Source organism: Haliaeetus albicilla, chromosome 3, assembly GCF_947461875.1.
Source record: "Haliaeetus albicilla chromosome 3, bHalAlb1.1, whole genome shotgun sequence".
NCBI classification, from domain to species: Eukaryota; Metazoa; Chordata; class Aves; order Accipitriformes; family Accipitridae; genus Haliaeetus; species Haliaeetus albicilla.
Genome location: NC_091485.1, coordinates 57,090,715 through 57,113,675, shown reverse-complemented (window position 1 = coordinate 57,113,675; position 22,961 = coordinate 57,090,715). Strand labels below are relative to the sequence as shown.

At 37.2% G+C, this 22,961-nt stretch overlaps 1 long non-coding RNA gene across 2 annotated transcripts; it reads left to right on the top strand.

Annotated features, from left to right (window-relative positions):
* The first annotated feature begins 1,363 nt into the window (after nucleotides 1-1,363).
* Nucleotides 1,364-21,784, top strand: LOC138684817 (uncharacterized). 2 transcript variants are annotated; one of them, XR_011324110.1, is made up of 5 exons: nucleotides 1,364-1,866; nucleotides 3,386-3,638; nucleotides 5,193-5,239; nucleotides 16,095-16,201; nucleotides 19,694-21,784. It is a non-coding gene; the product is annotated as an uncharacterized lncRNA (long non-coding RNA). The 2 variants fall into 2 exon arrangements; XR_011324109.1 differs by lacking the exons at nucleotides 16,095-16,201; nucleotides 19,694-21,784 and adding an exon at nucleotides 8,720-9,170.
* Nucleotides 21,785-22,961: the final 1,177 nt, after the last annotated feature.

The following is a 22,961-nucleotide window of genomic DNA, read 5'->3' as shown; positions in this document are numbered from 1 at the left end:
TGGCAAGTACTAAAATGAGATGTGTAGCACTGCTTTAATACTCTGTGTGCTAATGACAGTATTTCACCTCTATGTAGATGTCAGGCACAATGTTTTCCTAGTTGCCATGGATTTATAAATGCCAGAACATCATTTTTCATCCATTATTCTAATGTAGTTTTGGTAAAACTCATCAGAAAACATCATTCAGAAAGGATTTTTAAAAGATTTTCGGTTTGATGGAGATTTCATTTGAACAGAGAAATTTCTGCATCTTCTCTCATTTTCATAAGAAATAGCAGCCGTTCATGGAAAGCCAAGTCAGTTCATCAGACAACCTGAAACTTTTTGAAAGAACTTGTACTATAGAGAATCTGGTAATTGTCTTGTCACTGCGATGGTTAGAAAAGACTTTAATGGACAAAAAATCACTTACATTTGTATCTACAATGTCAAAGTATGGTTTCAGTATACCAATGAAGCTACTTAGTGATGTGGAAAGGTTAACAGCATGTCTTCTTTGCTATAATTAGACAACAGTTTGTTACAACACTTAAAATTGAAAGCCAGAGGCAAAAGAAGTTCTTGTCTCATTGGTACATTTTTCACGAAGTTGGGACTATTTAGTAAAGTTACTATTGCCAATTTACATCAATGTAACAAAACTTAAAATCTGTTCCAGTGGTTTTCATTTACCACTGCATATGCAAATCCTTATCTTTAATTTAACTGGAAGATCTTAAGGGAAATATCTCATTTGCAAAGGAGAGAGAATTCCAGCAGAAAAAAAAACCAAGAAAATGTGAGTTTCACCTTCATCCATACTGCTTTCCAGGGAGGGGTTTATCTCACCAGCAAGGAATGAAGATCTCATGTCAGTTAGCGACAGAGATTCTCTTACATCCATGCAGAAGGAGTGACTCATAGACATGTGTGGGATAAAGCAGTGCCAGAAGATGAATGAAAGTGTTAAAAGAAATACTGTGATTAAAAATTGGACATAGGTCCTGTAACATTAGTATTTACTTGCTGATATACAAGATTAAACAATCACTTTATGACAAGGTTTCATTTTATGCAATGTTTTCATCAAATGACATAATTGGCAGAGGCAGAATGAAAAAAAGAAAACCTCTATTTAAAGTTTTTTAATGAGTTGATTTTATTTTTTAGCATCCAGAGCTCTGAGGAACTGAACAGCACTACCAAAGCCAGATAGCACACGGGCAGAAACTAGGTAAGCCAAGTTCCCAGTGTCAGCCAATTAAATATGTGCTGATTTCCTGGTGCAGGCAGATATCTCCACAGGGACAGTGTCACTCCACCTAGCATTTAAGAAGCTGGAATTAATATCCGTACCACTCAGTGTACATCTCACCTGCTGTATGTGACTCACAGTCACTAGTGGACTCTGTGATATCTTTTGGTGAGTAGTTCTATAGCTTGACTACTTGATATATAAAATGTCTGCTTTTGTTAAGTTTTAGCCTGTTAACTGCTAGTTTCATTTGACCCTGTACTAGAAAAGACAGGAACGATCACTTCTGCTCTCTTCTTCTCACAGTTTTACAAGCTTCAGCTAGGGCCCCGCAGTCATCTCTTTTACAGCTTGACAAGTCCTAGTCTACATAAGCTGTTCTTTGTACGGAAGCTCTTCCAGACTTTCAGACATCCTTCTCTGACCCTAATCCAGTTCTTATATCTTTTCTGAGATAGGAGGACAAGGTCTGTGCAGAGCAGGCAGGACATATGCACCTCCTAGAATCTACGGTGGTATACTGATGCTCTGTTTATTGCCTGTTCAGCACACACTAGACTCCCCAAAGACAGATGGCTCTCGCTGTCTCATTTTACACCTTTATAGCTTGGAAACAGACCATTTCACAGGTAAGGGATTTCTTCTGCAAACTGTCTTTCCAAATAATGTTCTGCTTGGTGGTCTGCATATGATAGTAGATCTCCACATATAGGCATGAAAGAGGTAAATGTTGTTTAAATTGTATATGAAATTAAGAGTCTTATTGCCTGCTAGTAGTGAATCAGGAAAAAAACCACTTAGCTCAAAGTGGAATAGGACCATGAAGTGCAAACAAAATGAAATCCATCCTAGTAGGACGAACACATTTTCATCCTGGAAGAAAGCATTCTTGGCTATGTCTTCTGAAGTGAGTTACATCTGGGAAAGAAGGGAAGCTTGGTCTGGTTCTGATAGAGATTTCAATACCATCTAGAGATAGAGGAGAACTCATTTAGAAATTCAATAAAATTTGGAACAGTCTTCATCATGAATAGGAATTGAATAGTACCATATGTATGAATCTACAGATATGAGCAATACTCTCTACATGCTATACAACTTGTGCTTCCATCCAGCCCCTAATATATATAAAATGAGAAACATAACCTTTTTTTCATTCTCTTTTGCCCATTATGGATAAAATTATGAGCCCCTCTAGGACAGCATAAGCTCCAAAGCAGGGATCAATAGCTGATTCAGTTGAAGGGAGTAAATGGTCCACAGATATCTACAAACAAAAAAATGTAGACACAAAGAAGGTGGCACAATAATAAGGTGTCTTTTTTAAGAAGCTGTATCTTCACAATATGCCAACAGTATGTATTAAAATCAGAGACAGAGTTAAGAACACTCTTAAGGTAAGTGTGGAAAACAAACATGGTTGCCAGCTATTCATGGGACAGACAGAAGTGCTTATAAATGCTGAATTTACCAAGAATTTACACTGACTTGGCAATTCTTAACATGAAAATTCACCTTAAAGAACCTATATAAGCTTGAACAACCTTCATTTAGATTGGAAACTAATTTGCACACAATTAAAAGCCACCTAAAAGGATAAAAAGAAACCATCATTATTTCTATATTCAGCATTGTTACTGTATGTTACACAAACCAGCTCCAGCTTAGGTTAACTCTAAAACCCACAGTATTCCCTGATACCTAGTGCTAAGGTACTACTTTTTATTTAGGCAGTATTGTCACTTTCACAGTCATATGTTGAGAGATAAGTACTTGGCACTAGAGCTGGTTTTCATCTGATTTAACCCGTTTTTGTGTGAAGTCTTCCAAATCCAATTGTTTCCCCTGAGTTGCTGATATCATAAGCCTTTTGTAGTTCAAAATAAGATCTAGCAGTATTGGTCTTCCTTTTGATAATTTACAGTCAAAAAAGGAACTTTGAATTAAAAGAGAAGTACAAAGTTGCCTTAATTTCAAAATCAAAACTAATACCTACGGGTGTTAGGTTTTATTCTTGAATGCATTAGTAATTAACTCTCTAGCGCTAATAACCTTGCCCTAGACACCAAGATCAACAAGATGTAGGAGCTAATATGATTGGGGTTAACTTAGTCTGAGTTCTAATTATTTACTTGCTATACTCTACAGAAGCAGACAGAAAGGGATTCAGTGCAGAAACATAAAGAAACATTCCTCTGGATGCCTGCAGATTCCTCTTTTCAGAAGTGGGCAGAGGAGAAGATAGAAAGGGATCAGGATGGGATCAGGAGGGATTGTCTTCTGTTTGTTTAGAGGCATGACACTCCTTTCTGAAGAAGGAAAGTCTTAACCATACTTTGAAAACAATGCTGCAAACACCAAAAACATATTTAATGGTCTGTGTTAACAACTAAAACTGCAGGTAAGTGTGATCTTTACTGAGACACTAAACAGATTTAAGTGTCACTTGGCCACACTAAGGCATATGAGCAAGAAAAGTAAAATGGTGTCATTCTGCATTGATAAAAATGTACAAATAAATGACACTTTCTTGTAATTCACTAATTTAGCTGAGGAATAGGAAGGCATTAAAAAGATAACAAGTGGGGAGTGGGGAGACAACTGCTACGCTTAAATATTTTAATGGTATCTTTAGGTTCATTAGTTAGTTTTAGATATTAGCCAGAATGTTTTATAAATCACTCCTGCTATCCGTAACTGACTCATCAATCCATAGTCTAGATAAGTTTCTTCAACCTCTAATTGCACAACCTTAGTTCTGAGGAGCTCTGTGTCTATAGAAATTCTTTCAGCTGGAATTAAATGTGATTTATCCAGCTCAAAAATGAGGAAGAAGCACAAAAATTGATCATTGCATTAGAGAGATTTGGAAAGTATTTCTACAACCAGAACAGAATAAGAACTTACATCTTCCCTCTATGAAACATCCAGCTAACACCTGTGTGTTTACTTTTTCACATTAATTATAATGGAATGACACATACAGAAAACTCACCTCCCTATTCCCTCTCCTCCACGTTTCACCATTTCTTTGTCCGTTGAGAGAGAGCCCATGTGTCAGTTCTTCAGCACCCAGGGAGAGATACACCTTTTGTCACTGCTACCACAACTAAACAATAGTAGGCAGCAGCATTAGAGACTGAGGAGGTATGGAAAAATTTCAACACTGCATACACACCAAGGAATTTCAAAAAAAGCGTGTTTCACTGTAAATAAACATTATTGCACATTATTGCCACAGTGTGTCTCTCTTCAATCCTCCTATAGTCATTTGGGCAGCGTAAATGAAAGTGAAAATAAAGTTTACAAGGTAGGTTAGAAGTGCTCTTTCTTGGTCACATTACATTTGTCAATCATAAATAGTTGTAAATGTTTTCTGCTATTAGTAAACATTTTGCTTTTGATCTTTACATAGAAAAAGGACACAGTTTAGCCTAATTTAACTCTTTTATAAATCTAAGCTAAAATTTCAACATACTAAAACAGTAAACAGAAAAATACACTAATGTTACAATTTCATAAGCTAATACTGTGCAAAATTGGTTCATACTTACAGACCATGCTCTGCCTTTAGACAGTGAAATGCTTTAACACCTATTTCATTAGTCTGGTCTAGTTGAATCTATTCCCTGACACATGAAATACTGACGAATCCTCACGTACCTCCTAACTCTTCTTGTGCATTTGAAAGAGACGCAGTGGGTATTGGGTTTGTTCTGTTTTAGCTGATCACACAATCCTTCTTTTAAGAAATGCCAGCTCTCCTCTGGCAGACAGGGATCCAGTTTCCATGGTCCTATTATGGGGCAGGAGGGAGCCTGGCCAGAGTTCCCCTCCTCCTTCCCTGCTGTACTAGGTGTTCCTTCCATATCTGGCCCTAAAGGACTGATAGAGCAAGAGATCAATGAATTTGGCATCAAGGTCACTTATAAAATGCCGGTTTGTCCTTTGACAGCCTAAGAAGAATGAACTTTTCCTGGCTGGGTCCTCTCAGGAGTTGTGGTAAGGATGGCCCATCTGACCTGAGTTCAGATCCCAAGTGAAAGCAGCAGTGCAGAAACACCACATTTATTTTTTTAATCTTAGTTCTAAACAATTTTCACATCTCCTCCCAGTCTTCCTGGAAAAGGCTCAGATTCAGTTTGGTTTAAGCACTGGGCAGAGGTTCAGTAAGACTGCATCCGCAACAGCAGTTTTCCTGAGAAGAGAGAATCATGTTCAGAAGAAAAATAAAGTAGAATAAACAGTTGAAGAAACCTAAAGCCTCTTCCTACTCCCACCTCTATGAAATATCAGCAAGCGATTAGATTATATTTCTCCTACACATTTTCTTTAATATAGGAAAGGGACACACATAGTTTAACTCCCAGCAGTAATTCAGATTAGTCTGGAAAATACAGTTCTCTACTGGACTGTATTTACATTTAACCTATTAGATAAATGCTCAGCCAAAGCCTCCTCTCACTTACACAAAAAAACCTACTGGTTATAGCACAGTGTAGTTGTTACATGAGGGAAGAATTTGTCCTAGTCTCTTCTGTATGACCTGTGGTTTTGGTATGCTCCTCACAAAGCATCTTATGAGGATATCTTACCTTACATACATATCTTACCACGTTTGTGCCAAAATATTCTCAGGCTTAAGTAATTTTCACCCCCTCCTTCTCCAACCTTGAGACTCTCATCATGGCAGTTTGGCTTTGGCACAGGTGCTCAAAACTAGATTAGATGAGGGAGAGAAAAATAACTTGATAGCCTGGTGTGGACTGTCATGAAGGCTGCATTGGCACTCATGTGAGATAGTCAAGTTACTCAAGAGTAGTAAAGCTTCAAGAAAATTATTCAGCTCATCTCAATGCCTCCTCACTTCAGCAGTTTTTGTAACAGGTCCAAAATATACTGTAAATACTAATTTAGAACAATGAAACTATTTTTGCTCAGTATGGGTAAATCAATACCAAATGTTTGGTAATATTATTTAAGGAGATAGTAGTGCTTTTCCTAAAATGTTTGTGTCTTGATTGTTTTAGTTTTAAATCTATAGCAGGGAACAATAGTTCACTAAATGTCTTTTGCTGAAGTATCTTCAAAGGTATTGTAAGACAAAAAAATTTGTTTAGATACATGTATAGGGTCTCTGCCTCTCTCCCTCCCCCTCTCCCTGTATATATGTTTATTAAAAATACATCTTTTCAAATGGCCTTCCAAGGCACTCCCTAAAGAAAACAGTAATTCAGTAAGTGGAAGGCATTATGAAAACAACTGAAAGCAAGGTTTTGCTTTAAACACAGACATTAAACCAGCAAGACAACCTTCTGCAGGGATGAACTGCAAATTTGAGGGGCAGGGCACTGAAGGCAGACCTCACCAAAGGAATTCCTTCTGAAACCTAGTGTTGACAGGATAACAGCAGTGTTAGCTGTTACAACAGCAAGGCAGTATATAACTCAGTATGCAAGCTGTGACATACATTAGCTAAAATTAAAGAAAACATTAGTCAAAGCAAGGTGATGGATTCTCGGTTGACAACAGGATCAGCAGTAAGAATGTAAATTCAAATGTAAGATCACATCTCCCATCAATAAGATGAGTCATTATGTATGTGGCTTCTGCTATTACATTTAATGACCAACACCAATACAATTTGCACCAAAGAAAATGGAGAAACAATCAATCAAAATTATATGTGACCGCATATCCACACGTGGGATCTCTTCCTTACTAACATTTCTTTATAGATGATTAGGAGCTCAGTACAGTTCTATATTTCCTGTACATTTTAACATGGCCTAAAAAATGTCAGGAAGGGAATACTCCACAGTCGTGCATAGCTCTAACAGGAGCTTTTCAACAACTGTTCAAAATAATTTATAGTATTCAAATCTCACCTTCTCTTCTACCTTATTAAAGTTATAACATAGGGAAAGAAATAACTTTCACATGGCACATGCTTTGCAACTGTCCAAAGTCAGTGATCAGAGATAATAAAAATATCAGGCAGTCAGCACTCTTCTGGGTCCGGACAGAGTGATGTGAGAGGGACCTGTTTGGCTTGTTTGAGTGGTATAAGAACAATAGCTGCAATGAGGTGCACCTCAAGTTGATGTAGAAACCTCTTGATAACTAGAAGTTGTAAGACTGGCATTTCAAACAGAAATTCTGGTTTCCTGTGAGCTTTACCTCCTTTGAAATGTGACTGTGGGCCCATCACATTTCCCAGGCAGTCTGAAAATGGATGCTTCTTTGTACTTGCAACCTCTTCTGATACTGCTTTCCTAAGAAATTCGCTTTAGGCAAATATCAGTGTAGAATTTAAGACTGGCAAAGATATGCTTATTAGAACTTCTCACATTTTTTTTTTTAAAGGAGTTAAAACTATGGTGATGGACTGCTGGATTTTTACAGAGAGGAGAGGAGAGGAGAGGAGAGGAGAGGAGAGGAGAGGAGAGGAGAGGAGAGGAGAGGAGAGGAGAGGAGAGGAGAGGAGAGGAGAGGAGAGGAGAGGAGAGGAGAGGAGAGGAGCCCAAACCTGCAATTTAAAGAAGATTCAGCAAATCTTTCAGTCTGAACTGAAATTCTCCACTTTCATCAGAAGACAAACATATCATCAATTTTTTTTTTTTCTATTCTAAGCATAAAGTTATCATCTCCTTTTAGAATGTATTTGGCTTGCTCTGTACTTTCTGTATGCTGGTATGAACTAACAGCAGTTTTATTTTTATCTGCTAAATCTATTAACTTAAAATATCCTTCTGTAACATTCTTCTAATGCATCTAATATGAATATATTGTAAGGGAACTGTAGCCAAAAAATATATAACCTCTCTTATACATTAAATTTTAATCTGGCTATGGAAACAAGCCCTCAAAATATGAAAATCCATTCTGGCCTTTTGTATATAAGATATGCATATGATTCACACTTGATAAATGAGTTTTAAACTGGATTTTTTTTAGGAGGGAACTATTAATTATACTGCAAGCCTCATTCTTTTCATCATCCCATCTTGCACAATTTTTTTTAAAACTATACTTTTTTAATGAAATAACAGTTTGTAACAGTTTTATAAACTTTAAGTGAATCTTTCCCAAAAATTCTTACAGATATTGTCTTCTCAATCTAATTATCTTATATTCTTAAACTGTTCTTAGGAAAGGAAGCACGCTACTGTTAATCTTTCATTCACATCAACAAAAAGCTTTTTAAATTCACACCAAATAAGACTGCGACTTAAAAAGATTTTCTTTTTAAGTATGGGTAATAACCACTTTTCTTATTGCTACCAATTAAAATATGAAACAGGAACTGTGAGATATATGTCAAGCACTGATCAGAAATATAATGAACAGGAGCATCATGCAACATTTATATCAGCAATAGGTATTCTTACTTCAAAATTTAACGGGAAAGATTTTTCTTATGTGACTCTAACCACAGATAATCTGAGCTGAATTTTAACAAGTTGTTATGTTCTCCTCCAGTATCACCACAGGGAACTGCAGTGTGGCTGAGGCTGGCACGTACCTCTGGAGCTCGTCGAGTCAGGCCTGCTCTGAGCAGGGTCAGCTCAGGACTGTGTCCAGCCTGGTTTTGAGTATCTCCAAGGATGGAGACTCCACAACCTCTCTGGGCCACCTGCTCCGCTGTTTAACCACCCTCACAGCACAAAAGCTTTTTCTAATGTATTTCAGGTTTTGCCCATTGCCTCTTCTCCTGTCAGTGGGCACTACTGAGAAGAGTCCCCTTCTCTCTTTTTTACCCCCCCCAAAATCAGGTATTTATGCACATGGATAAGGTATACAAAATGTTACAGAAATCCTTCTGAACTTTGAATCATCTACCATCTATACCAAGATATTATCCTGTACAGAAATATCAGTGATTCCCCACCCTCCCCCCCACCAAAATGTGTCATGGTTACCACAAATGGCAGTTCATAATTCCATTGGAACTGCCAGACAGAAAACAGTGAACATTTTTGTCTTTCACATTTCCTTCTAAACTTGGTTCCCAGAACTTCTGTGTTCCAATCCTTTGTAATAGTAATGTGAAGGCTAGTGAGTTTATTGACTTTATAGATAGTTTTCACTTAACAGGAAAGTAAAATTCTTAGAAACCAATTACAGCTAAGACCTTCAGTCACCAGCGTGCACATCTCTTAATTAGACAGTAATAACTATCTCCAACAGAAATATGTTCAGAAACTGGCTCCAGAAGTATTGTCTACTTGTATCGGATTTCAGCTGGAGATGAATAAACACTTCCGCTGTAGGAAAAATGTGAAAAGCTAAGGCAAATAAAAAGCTCTGAGCAAGAATGACAAGGCAGTGAAAAGTAAAGCAGCATAAAACCCAGTATGACTGCACACGGACCCTTTATGGCACCAAGTCAGGAAGTGATAAACATCTTCTCAAAGGAGCTGGCACATTCACTTAAAAGGCAACAGCCATTTCCAGAAAATGGTTAGAAATGTGGAGTTAAGAACAGAGGTAAACCAAAGTCACAGAGCCCATGTATATTCTTTGTGTGTATACATATGTGTCTGGAATGGGGAGGAGGATATTGTTTCCAAGTCTATCAGTTGCAATCAAATCACCTAATTTTGCATTCCTAGCTAACCCCTTTGTTAATTATCAGGATGTTACAGCTGGCTGATTTGAAGATAGCTACAAAAAAAAGGGAACATGTTCCGTAAATTTTGTTTTCTTTCCGTATTTTCTCTTAGTTTTGCCTTTTTTACTAAGGCTTGATAAAGAAAAACTGGTAGAATAAGGGCAATGGATTTTAGCAAAATAATGATGAAGATTTTAAGTAAAGAAGAATAGCAAAATTATTTTAGTATAAAATTATGTTTACTTAAATTATATTATTAACCCTACACTCTCAACCTTCAAAATGCTTTCTATAATAATAGGTGTATCATTTAAGTAATTCCAAAGTGTACAGCATTAGAGAGATACAATTACCATTGTTTTTTCTGCTGAGTTTTTTTTGATCCTCAGCATTATACTGTTCCAATTTAAAATTATTTTATAGCTATTCTCCAAGATTTGTCCTGAAAAGAGTGCTTTCTTCTACTTTTTCATTACTGAAGGTCTATTTTTTCAAAACTTATTACATAATCTTGATTTCTGTTCGTAAGAGAACAGTAATACTGCTATTTTCAGCATTTTAAATACACCTCCATATTAGAAATATAACCAAAATACAGTGAAATACCTTGCTATGCACCATAAACCTATCTCTAAAACCAGTTATAGTTGGAAAATTTCGTATTGAAAGGTAAATTATTTTTGCTTCTATATTTCATCAACGTATATAACTATGCCATTACTGTGTCAATAATTAGGCATACTATATTACTCATTCTTAAAGGAAAAAAAATGCACATATTTAGTAGACAGGTTACTGCTAAAAATATTTCTCTTTCAATTTTGTTTTTGTTTGCAAAAAGACTAAATAAATGTCAAGTACAGTAACTTTTGTACTTTCAAAATGTCTGGATTGTTTTTCTCAGACATCAACAGATCTAGCTGAAGATTAAAATACTGAATTAACTCATTTTCTCTCTAGTTATTTACACATTCATCTGCACATATATGTAGTCATCTGCCATAAGTATATCAGTCAATCTAAAGAAATCTGAGAACAAGAAGAAAATATGGTACTTGATTTTTTTGTTCTTTTGCCATAAACAGGATTTCAGAGAGAAAACAGTTGTGCCAAATGCTAAAGCTGCTCAGTGTCAATGGTTTATGGAAGTTTATAATAAAAACCACATTCTTCAGGATTTCAGCTCAATTTTTTTCCCTGATGTAATTTTAATACTTTCATAAATATGGCTGATAAGATGCTGAACAACATTATTTCCAACTGAAACCTACTTCTTTCTCCCACAGTATAATAATGATGTCATTTAGCCCACTTGAGTCAAAGTAAATCATGCTATTAATATAGCAAACTGCTAAATGTAAATCTAAAGAATCCTTTGAACTATTTCTTTAAGGGTTTTCCTCTGTGTAGTGGTTCCATGACAGTACATTTGAAGGGCAATACAGAGGAAAGTCATCCGTTTGAAAAAAATGAAAATTTAAGTTCAGATCCCAATTATGCCTTCTTCTCTAGATCCCAGATATATCCTTCTCTCTGTTCCACCCAATTGTTATACCTGTTCAACAAACTTCCACCTACCAAGGGATCGTTACCATTCCCACGGTGCAATTTATTGAAGAAAACAAAATCTTCTCTTCTCCTAGTCCACTTGGAAAAGCACATAGCGGAAAGCAAAATGAAGGTCTGCCTCCAACATCAGAGGTATGTCTCATTTGTGAGGGACAGGTTGGGAGCAAGCAATATGAAGGACACAACAGTGCAATGCTGATTTTTGTACAACTATTTAAGCAGGAATCTTCAATCTTGTTCTTTAAACACTGTGCAATTAAATAACAAATTATGGATTAGTAAACTGACCAAGTAGAATAAATATTTAACGCTTTGCTTGGAAATCAGGGCTGGTTGTGGTGCTTCTGTAGTAGGAGAAGACAGCAAACAATCAAAACACTATGTATTGCTAATATGTGCTAATATATGTTGTCCTATAGGAAGCTAATATAATAGATATTATTTGTTTTGTAGAATAAGAGCCAGCAAGAATAAAAGCATGATTATGCTGGATGCTATACAGAGTGCGAGATGACGCGTATCTCCAGCACTTTACAAAGCAAATATAAATTCTGCATTTAATGTAATTTGCAAGTGAAGTCTTCTCAGTGTCAATATTGCTAGAATACAAGAAATGCAAGTTCAAAATTATTTCCATAATTCTGTGTGATTTCATTTTTATAGTGACTAACCTGGAAATATGGAAAGTCTCAGCAAAGTTCACTTTTCCAACTGTTCATAGTTTCCCTGATCAGCTGACCACAAATAGGAGTATTATCCAGAGTACCTGACACCTAGAGATTAAAGGTGAAAACATACATGGCCAGTGTAAACTTAAAGTTTTAACAAAAGTGACAAAATCTATGTTACAGTAAAATGTTTCCCTACTGACATAGTGTCAAGTAAACACTTAAAATTAAGGAGGACATGGCAGGAATACTTTCTCATTTCTATTTTCAAGGTAAACTTAATTAAAATAAATAATGTGAGAAATCAGACATATAGAGAAAACTGTCTTCCAGTGAGTGAAAGATAATCCCTAAGGGATTCAAGGAACACATTAATGAAACCTTCACATTTTGAGGCCATGACAGTATTGGTAGCCCTTCAACGTATAAAGAATTTGCATGGCACCAGCAGTATAGGTTTGCTTGTAACAGCAGTACTATCACATTAGTACCACATTGTTCTGATTTTGTGTGCAGTTTTACACAGAAAACTTGACACTGGACTAATCTGATTAGCACACCGTGCTTTCTAGTGGCTTGGCTTTATGTTGACAGGATCTAGCGCTAGGTAACAGCGCAACTTTCCTTGCAGAAACTAATCTGTGCATATTTTTTCATTGCAATGCCTATGTGATTCTAAGGACCCACTCAAAGCATAACAATATATTGAAATTGTTTATGAGCTGAAGAAATATAAAAGCAAGGTTTGGAAGAATTTTTAAGAATGTCACCCTGCAAACACTGGCATCCTTAAATTTAATCCCTGCTCACATTTGAGTCCCAGTCATCTAGATTAAGAATACCAAGATAAGAGAGGTGATGACACTAATAAAACTGTGCTCTATTATTTATATTTTTATATATATGTGCCTGTCCATGTGTGTGTATACTATATACACACATATATAAACATATTATATATAAAAACATATATGTAACTACATTAAATATAGATGGTGGAGCATTTAAATGAGAAGTGGGAGACTTGGATTCACTCAGACTGGCTGAGATGAAGACAAGGTAGTCTTTGAATCCCATGTCCCTCATAAGTCCTACATTTCAATTCCTGGTCTAAGGAGTATTTCACATTTGACAATAAATAGCAAATGCAGTAAATGTAGAGACAAACCCTGTAGCCTGGTTATTAGGGTATTTTCTGCTGCTTGAACCCAAATTCCTCAGGCTGAGAAAAACTACAAGTCTTTTGTCCCATTTCCTAGGGAAGTACTGAAACAACAGTTAAGAAGGAAGCCATCCTGAATCCCTCCTGCGTGCAGAAACATCTTCTTCAGCACAGCCCTCTTACTGCCATAAGGGCTGGCTTTAAGGAGCTTGCAGCTTAGGTGCTGTGCAAAATGCACCATGAGGTGAGCACACCCTGTGGAGAGGGGTGAGCTCCCAGTTTAGGCTTCTTTGAAGACCTTCAGATGCAGGCACTGCTCCCAGCTGGACTATCTAAATAGCAGAGCTGGACTATCTGAATAGTATTTATGGGAACAGATATTTAGTTTTAAAACGAGACCAAAGGCGGTTCGAGTGTCTGTCAAAAATAGCCTTAAGAGGGTCCTGACTTCACTGAACCACAAGATCATGTGGCTTGTTTCTGACAACTTTTTACTACTCCTGTTTTTTCCCAGTTATTATATGGCAAGACTTCATACTTAAATGCAAGATTGCAATTTTTGCTCTGGAGAACAGGGATCTAGAAAGTAAATTCTTTGGGTTTAGTATTTATATCTCTATCAGATGCTTCCCAATGCTTGTAGGGGCCCTTGCACTGTGGAGCACAGCCCTGCAACTGTGCTCTCCCGGGAAAAGCCTCTGCTTCATGCTCCATATCTACGTGTCAGGATCCAGATTAGCCCATGACACTTGAATGTCTGTTTCTCCATAAATCTACTCGAATACATTCCTGCTTCTGATTTTATCATGCCAAAACCTGGTATTCTAACTTGAAGACAATATGACTTAACTTTTTAAAACTAATGGTAATATATCATCCCTATTACTTTAACTCCTCATTCCCAAAAATTGCACTCACTTTTGCATTTTTGTCACTTATTTTATAAATTATGATAGATCTCACATCTCCTTCAACCTAATTATTTCATTATTTTCCCATCCATGTGGCTCCCATTCAATTGTGTCATTTATTTTGCAAATGAATAGTGCATATGGTGCCATTTTGCTGCATCTAAACAGCAGTCATTCTGTTCAGTATGCAAATGAATACTGCATACTCAGTTATTTCCACTTAGATAATTTACTCTAGAATTATCTAGTTTTCCAGGTATTACAACAGACTGTGTTTAATAGCCAATTATAAACTTTGGGGTCTTTTGCAACAACATCAAGTTTTCTTCAGCAGTACTGATTTTTGCACTATTCTTCAGATTTTATTCCCCTATGTCAAAAAAACCAAGTGGTTAATTGCCTTTCTCTTTTGGAAATAGCATATGCTGCTAGTACTAGCAGAAGAAAATTTTTTATTCATACTATGCCACATAAAAATTGGAATTCTAACCCTTTGGATTCAAACTGATTATAAGACTTGGCACATATATTTAAATCTACTGGGGAAATATTTATATCATCTTATTCTAGTTACTCATCCTAGTATCTAAGCTACCTTGACAGTAAATGGAACTCCTTATTTCTGTGTTCTAATTCGCCTGCCCAAGAGACCTATCATTTTCTGTCGACCATATAGAAAGCCTAGAGTTTTATCTGAGGTGGTTCAAAGAACTCACGATGAGGACTTTCTGCTGAAACAGCCCATGTATTTGCTGTTGACACATTATACTTGTGTTTGTACCTCAGCGTCTTGGCATTTCTTAAACGTGCTAGATCTGCGACAGTCTGGTAAAATAGACATCTTTTCTAATCTCTGACCTAGCAGAGAATATTGGAATACTAAAACATCACGGCCAGCTGGACGCTTCATTATCACATTATAATAGCTACATAAACAGAAAAAGTAAAAGCCAGCTAGGTTTGTAGCTGCTGTAAATCAGAACTGCTCCACTGATTTCAATAAAGTGACACCCAGTTGTCTGAGTCAACAAACGTGAAAACACTCATCCCCTAAATATCTACATCTTAAGTTTGCTTTCTTTGGGGACTGATCTCATCTGGTCAGAACATACTCAACACTCAAAATAAATTGGAGGTCCTTTTTCCATGAACAAGGTGCAACAGGATAAAGAATCACATGCCCAAAATATCACTTTCCTCAAAATAACAAATGTTACAGTATTTTCATTCCTGAATATCAAAGAAAAGACAATGCTTGTGTCCTGTCCACTATTCTACAACTTTGTCTGGAGCTGTGGAAGTACAACAGCTGGTCTTTCTGTACAGTTTGAAACTTAGATCTTGAGAGCTGGCTTAATCTCATCTAACTTTAATAATTGTATGGATGTTCTAGCCTGGTGTGCCAGCAGACAGCATCAACTAGTACGCTAAAGAAAATCAAATGCCTTTACAGGTTTTTGGGGAAGCATGCTCAGAAACAACCCCTTCACCTTCTTACAGATGTAGTACTGGTTCCTGAAGTACTTCTTGGAAAGACATGGTGGAAACTTTTCTAAGTAAGGTAGACAGCTTTCTGCTCTGTCAGTGTCATCCCTGGTTCTACCTAGATGTGGAGGGTCACTGGATACTCCTGATTCTGTGGGAATGTGTCAGCCCTGTCATTCAAGGCAGGGTGCCCTCAGCTCTTGTTCTCCCAGGGAAGCATCTTCTCAGGCCACTTGTCTATGCCATCTTCCCAGAAGGTAGGCAAGCCACAACTGGAGTCATCATGACATTGAAGAGGCACAGCTCCAGAGGGCAGAAGCCTGTTCAGTTGTAGAAGGAGGGGGAAAAAGCTCAAACACCGAGAAAGTAAAAGTATAAAAAAAAAAAAAGAAAGATTAATTTTAGGTCTCCCAGAAGGGAGTTTATCAGAATTCTCTCTTCTTTCCAGTTTACTCTTTCCATACTTAGAATAAAAGGAATCATGCAGCAAGCAAGAAAAAAAACCAGAAAAACTTCAGTCCAGGCCGGCCTCACTTATGCCTCCACTTGCTCCCAGTGAGTGTATACGCATGATGAGTTACATCAGTGTATGGCACAGTATTTTTACAGGGTTTGTCCTTGAATTTGGCTGTATTTTGAGGGAGATTTTTCTGAAGGGTGTGGATGCTTTTTAAGGGTTGGAAATGTCCCTTGGGGAAGTTTTCATGTCAGCTAAACAATCTATAGAAGTGTACAAGTGTTCTGCATTAGAGTTTCTACATAGGCTTATGCATGCAGAACCATGATTAATACATTTACTTCTCTCACTTATTTTTTTTCTTTTGGATTTCAGGCTCTAAAATATTTTTGCTAACAGAATTTTGCAAATACTTCCAAGTTTGAATCTTTGAGATTATTGCTCTTCCCCAAAAAAGACACTAACAGTGCCAACACAGTTCACGGATGACTGGATGTTATTAAAGTTGGAATTTATCTTTTTTTATGATGATACTGACAGCTCAATATTAAGAATTGAAAAATAATCTTTTAATTTCTCTATTTTTTATCTACCTGTTTGAACTTTGACAAGTTCAATCAGTTTCATTGCTGCTGGATATATCTTTTTCTACTTAAATCTTTGTTGAAAAGAGAGGATAATTTATTCCATGTTCTGTGTAAAGAACTGCCTGGTTATTATCCCGGCAATTGTTATTACAAGTTTACAGTATTCTCTGAATTCTGAAAAGTGATTACATGAAGAGAATATTTGCATGGCACATTATGCATTAGACCAAATCTCAGTTCTTGCTTCTCTCACTTCCATCTTCCAGTACGTCAGGTCTTTGATTTGAACTTGCATGCTATGATTGCTGTTTTAAATTTCCCTAACGGAGACCTCCATATTGCAACAGGCTTCATTCAAACCAGGATTCTAACGTGACTTCTGTTAACTAACTCTAAACACCTCTGACAGCGTCTTGGTTTGTTGCCAATCATATTGCTGTGGGATATTCCTTCTTACAAGTCACACCGGTGCTCTGCACTATACCACCTGCTAGTGACAGCTCCTTGCATGCCTGGGTCCATTGTCCCTTATGCCATGCTTTGGACGTGGCGTGGCTGAGCATGATAATGTAGTGCCAACCATTCAGTGTTTTGCTTGCTGTGGTAATACTGTTCCACAGAGTAGTGGGTTTTGGTATTAAGTCTCCTCGATTTAACAACAGCAAAGAAACAAGACAGCTCCCTCACTAGAAACAAAATGGAGCTAAGAAAAGCATATTTGGCTACGTTACAGTGCTGCTACTAACCTTAGCACTGAATATATTGCTTCAGACCTCCTGTCTTCAGTTCATTAGTCAAAACTCCTCTGACACAAGCATGGTTTTGGTATGTTTCTATCTCGCAGCCCTTGTTTCTGTCAGTTTTGATGTTGTTGCTATGTATAAAATCAAACTGAGTCTTGTTTTACAATCCCAGTGTTGTCTGTGGAATCTGAGCAGTGCGAGAGCTCCATTAGTGGTGTTATTCTTCTCTATGGTCACTGTCACACTCAATTTAGCTCGAGTTTTATTTTTTGCCATAAAACAGCATTCATAGTCACAGTAATTCTGTTACCACAATGACCTGAGAGCCAGTAAAGGACATTAATGAATTAATAAAGTAGTACGTGGCTTAGTTTACAGTCCCCAGAGGATGCTCCGCCTGAGGTGGGATGACTGCAGGCTGTATCGGTAAGTGTCCAGCGCTGGGGCTAACCACAACTCAGTGGGCTGTCTGAGAGTGGTCTGCTTTGGTTGGGCATCGGCTCACAGGCTGTCAAGGGCTGGGAGTCCTGAAGCGACGGCAGGACAGAAAAGACTGTTTGTTCAGAGGGCTCTGGGAAGGAATTGCAGACTGAACTTTTCTGGTCAGGAGAGCTCTCTCGAGAAGAGGAGCTTTAGGATAAAGCAGTTCCCCAATCCCCAGTAAAATACACTTTCCAAATGTCATAAAACACATGGATTGAAAACACATGCTCATGGCCATCTGTCTGTCCCTCTAGTGATAGACGAACATTGTTCTGCATGAGAGTCCAGCATTTTGCTATGCCTCTACAAGCAGATTATCATCTTACTGGCAACCAAAGGATATGCATCCTGTCCGCTTAGCTGTCTGTGGGTGCCTCCTAGCTCATGGGTGCTCTGTCACTTTGAATCCCCTGTTGCTTGCAGCAGAAGAGGAAGAGTGAGAATGGCTTGGCATTTGACCAAGGCTCTGGCTGAAATGAATGATGGCTCAGGGGCTGGTACTATAAAAAACTCCTTTTTATAGCTTGTCTTCATCAGGGAGAATAAAGAGAATTTGGTACAGTGATATGACAGGAAGGCGTTGTAAAAAATGTCAGGTTATGAATGATTTCTGTGAACTGTTACTATATTGCTGGTATATATATATATATATATATACCCACATTAGTATATGGTCAGTTGGTCTTCCTATGGGATCAGTAATGACTCAGGCATAGGTAAAAGACAAATTAAAACTGAAGCCCCTACTTTCATGTATATCTAAAATGCATGTAATTTAAAAACAACTTTGGAATAATGTATTAGATGATACAGTAGCAATGAGGCAAACTCACAGTCAAGGCCTTACTGTGCTGTTCACTGTACAAGCAGAGGACAAGAAATCAATTCCTGCTTCAAAAGTGCAAGGCAGGCAGTCATTACAGCAAACCTCCAACCTACTTGTTCTTAAGGCTTCTGTAAGAGGGAATTGTGGAAGAAGGGATGAAAATACTTAATATGTTACTTTTTAACTTACCAGACATTTTACATGTTCTTCCTGATCCTTTCCATGTTAGGCCCATGGGCTTTATAAAGGTGAGCAACAAAAGCTGGAACTCTCCTATTTCACTCTACCACAGTCTCCTGGCTTTCATTCCAACATTTTGCCCTCCCTCTGAAATACTGTAAAAGTGATCATTTAGTAGTCACTTCCTCCAAGAATCCAACATTCTAGTCTCTTCCACAGATTTTGGACCAGGAGAACTGGGAATAAAGCTACATGTTAAAAGCCTGATATGTGGGACATGATGGCAGAGCGCTGGCTTCTCCAGATGTGAGGAGATAGAGTTGGCAGTTGTGTATTGAACTGACAAAGAAAGGCCCTGCAGAAAAGCTGAAGAGGTTGCAGTGATGAATGCAAAAACCTGAATCTGCAAAGTGAGAGTCTACTCCAACCCTTGCTCTAGATATCCTTTGAAGCTTTGGTTAACTCACTGATCAGTTCCTCTCTGTTCCTCAGTTGTCCACCTGTAAAGTCATCTGCTCACATTGTTCCCTTGGTCCTCACGGTCTTCAAGGGGAAAAGTTATCTTATGTGGTTGTCATTTAAGACAGGAGATGTTTTAGGCAACAGAATGATACTATCTCCTCCCTTCCATTCCCCAAGCACCAATTTAAAAAACAATAAAATCAAAACCCAACATGTGCATTTTTCAGAATCTAGAATTCATAGAATTAAAGTTCCTGTATGTATATACATTAAAATATCATTTTTAATCATGTAATCTTTCCTTCATAGGTCTTCACCATTATTAAGTGCAATGGAAGTCAATGTCTGAAAATTAAGTTCTATTAAGGAGCTGTATGTGGCCGCATCAGTTGTAAAAATGGGAAAATACATAAAGAGTTGGAGAAATGAAGCACTTCCTCTTATGGACAGAGATCTGAAGCACAAAGAAAGAGTTCAAAGGCCATCAAAGTTGGATTTCTGCAGTATATAGATGGATAGATGGAGACATACTTCCACAGGCTGATTCACCTCTTCCAGCTTAAACATGAGACGTAAGGTGAATTGTTTTGTGGATGTGTTTGTGCCTTAGTATTGACTACAGAAGAAACCTAGAGGACTAGGTTTTTATTAGACACCTAAATTTGAGGTGGCACAAGTTGTTTAAGTTAAACCTTATCCTAAATGGCAAAGTGACCTTAGATAGTAGTAGAATGTGAACATTCATTTTACAGAAACTATTTTATAGAGAAGGTCATTCTTCAAATCCTATGCTACCTATACCAGTAATTCTCTTTAATTTAATCTGTGGAGCTCTCAGCACCTTGTAGGCATTCTATTGATGAATGAATAATAACAAAACAATGCTTCTTTTTCTGTGAGTTATTATTAGCATGAAGTAGTGATATTTCATGATAAATAAATTATTCTTTCTGCTGTACAATCAGCCAGTGCAGAAACTTGACAACAAGAAACACTGAGAGATGCATGTTTCAGAACTTCATTCAAAAACAAGCTATAACTAAGATGGATTTTGTTTTTTAAATATTATTTTTTCTGTTATTGTTCTGCAGAATATGAATAAAATTACTCAGTGGAAGAATTCTTAACAGATGCTTACCATTTCAGCCTCAGATGGCAGAAAGCCCTAGAACCAAGCAATTACAGAATTCTTTGATGCAGAACCAGCTGAACAGATTTTAATAATTTCTTCCAGATTGGAGACACCTGGCCCCCCAGAAAGTGCTGCAAGCTTGGTGATAGACGTGTGCAATAGAAATATATTCCTGATGTCACCAGCAAGTTTTTGGTGGCAAAATCATGAAGACCATTAGGAAATAATTTTAAAATTACCTTTTTTGTTTTCTACTATTAATGCAATGAAGCATTGCAAGTGGCCCAGTAAAATAATTTTTAAAATACTCTGAGGCAAGATTGTATTGTTTTGTTTTTCCATTACTGCAAATGTTTTACCTTCCTTCAAAGAATATTGTACAGGATATGGATACTCAACAACACCAGCTTTTATTGCTCACGTTTATAAAGCTCACGGGCCTAACCCAGAAAGGATCAGGAAGCACATGTAAAATGTTACTTTGTCTTACTTACTCTTATTCTATTTTCTTGATGTAACTCTTGCCTTTGGAAGATTTAAAAATATCCCCCTAGATGCAATATCTGTTTAAGAGAAGCCATTACACCAAACAAACTAGTATGACACTTCTGTGGCAGCTTTCCTGCATGGGGAGGAAGGGAAAGGGGCAGCCTAAGTTATTGCTAAGGTTTAGCTTCATCTGAGTCACCATCAAATTATTCCATTCTTTCCTCATTCATTCAACTCTGTCTCTGCTATCATAAGGTCATGCCTACTGCATGCTCAGGAAAGCCCTGTCACAATCCTGTCTAAGTCTCTAGTACAAGTGAGCTGAAGCAAGCTAACTGCATGGCTCTGACATGTGAGATTTGTACTATGTGTGGTACAAGTACTCTGCAGGGTATCTGGTAAATCAGTCTGCTCTGCTGGCTAACAGCTCTGGTCTAATGACCCAATAATGCTTGATAAAGTTGAGAAATTATGAAGGAATTTTACAATGTGGTTGCTGGACTTCATAATCCAGGAGTTCCCCTCCAATACTATGGTCCAGTTTTCCTTAAAAATTCTCCGTTCATTGGTATAATACATTACAGAAGGTTGTTGTGCCTTTAGAATATCAGGTATTCTCTGGAGTTTGAAGTGTGAATGTAGGATCCTTGGAGGGAACATACAAAATGTTAAATATTCCAAGTGAATCTGGTGAATTAATTTATCTGGTTCATAAATTTAAATGTGACCACTGAACCTATCTTTGGTAAATTAACCAATTCTCTATGGGCTAAAGAAAATACTGTTTTACAAATAATGCACCCTCCTCCACCCCAGCACCAGAATAGCATTGCTGAAGATTTCATGTTTTCTAAAAAGGAGCAAAATACACAAATAAAATAACCTTGGTTTTCTCAGTTGACATTATTTTGAACTGCAGTGAAATGGAGTGAGTAAAAGTGAGAGGGAAGAGGTGCCATAATTTTCTTTATGAAGGGACATCTCTTAATCCAAACTGAACATTTTAATGGCTAAAGTTTACATCCCAAGGCTTTCCCTATATATACAGTAAGGCCAAGATAATGCATTTTTGAGCTTGGCTACTTTTATGTGTTTAGAATAAGATTTCAGTTTCATGAAAATCAGAATCAGAAAAGCTCCCTGTGCATAAGATACAGAAACTCAGTACAGACATCACACATCTTCTGATTTTCCTTGTCCAAATTGTATTTGACTGATTTATGTTATGTTATCATACACAATAGCTTTTTACAATGTATATCTGGCAAAGTTATCCATAAAATTGAATACAATAAACATTATAATGCAATAATTCATTTTTGATTTGAGATTTGGGAATTAGTTCCATTTAAGTGGACTGCTTTTCACAATACAATCCATTCAACTGCATGCTTTTCCTATTCATTGGAACAACCTCAGTAACACAGTAGATTTGTGCTCAGTGCATTGTAACTTAATTTTATCTTTTTGTTTCCTACAAAAAGAAATCAGTAGAATCAAATGTATTTGTGACCATTTTTACTGTCAGAACAAAGTGAGGCTGGAAGGCAAGCAAGCACCTCATTTCATTCCAATGTCTTCTAGGATACTTTCACATAAGCAAAATGTACAAAAATATTTAAACACTGTTACACTGCAATCTATTTTCAGACCATTTTTCACCTTCACTCTAAATAGACAAACAAAACATCAGGAAAACCAACTGGAGAAACAGTTTTTCTGTAGTCCTCCTAAATCCTTAAAACTCTTCCTCAGCATTTGCTACTTTATTGTTTAATGCTTTTCTTTCACCCCTGCAATTCTGGTAAAATAAGTTAGAGTGTTTTGTTTCTGTTCCCAGGGTTTGACATTTTCAGATTGCAGGACGGCCAGACCCAGATGATGTCAGCCATTTTGGGATGTGATTAAATGTCATGATGCTGCAAAAGCAGGGAGTTAAAGGTGAATGCCTGCACT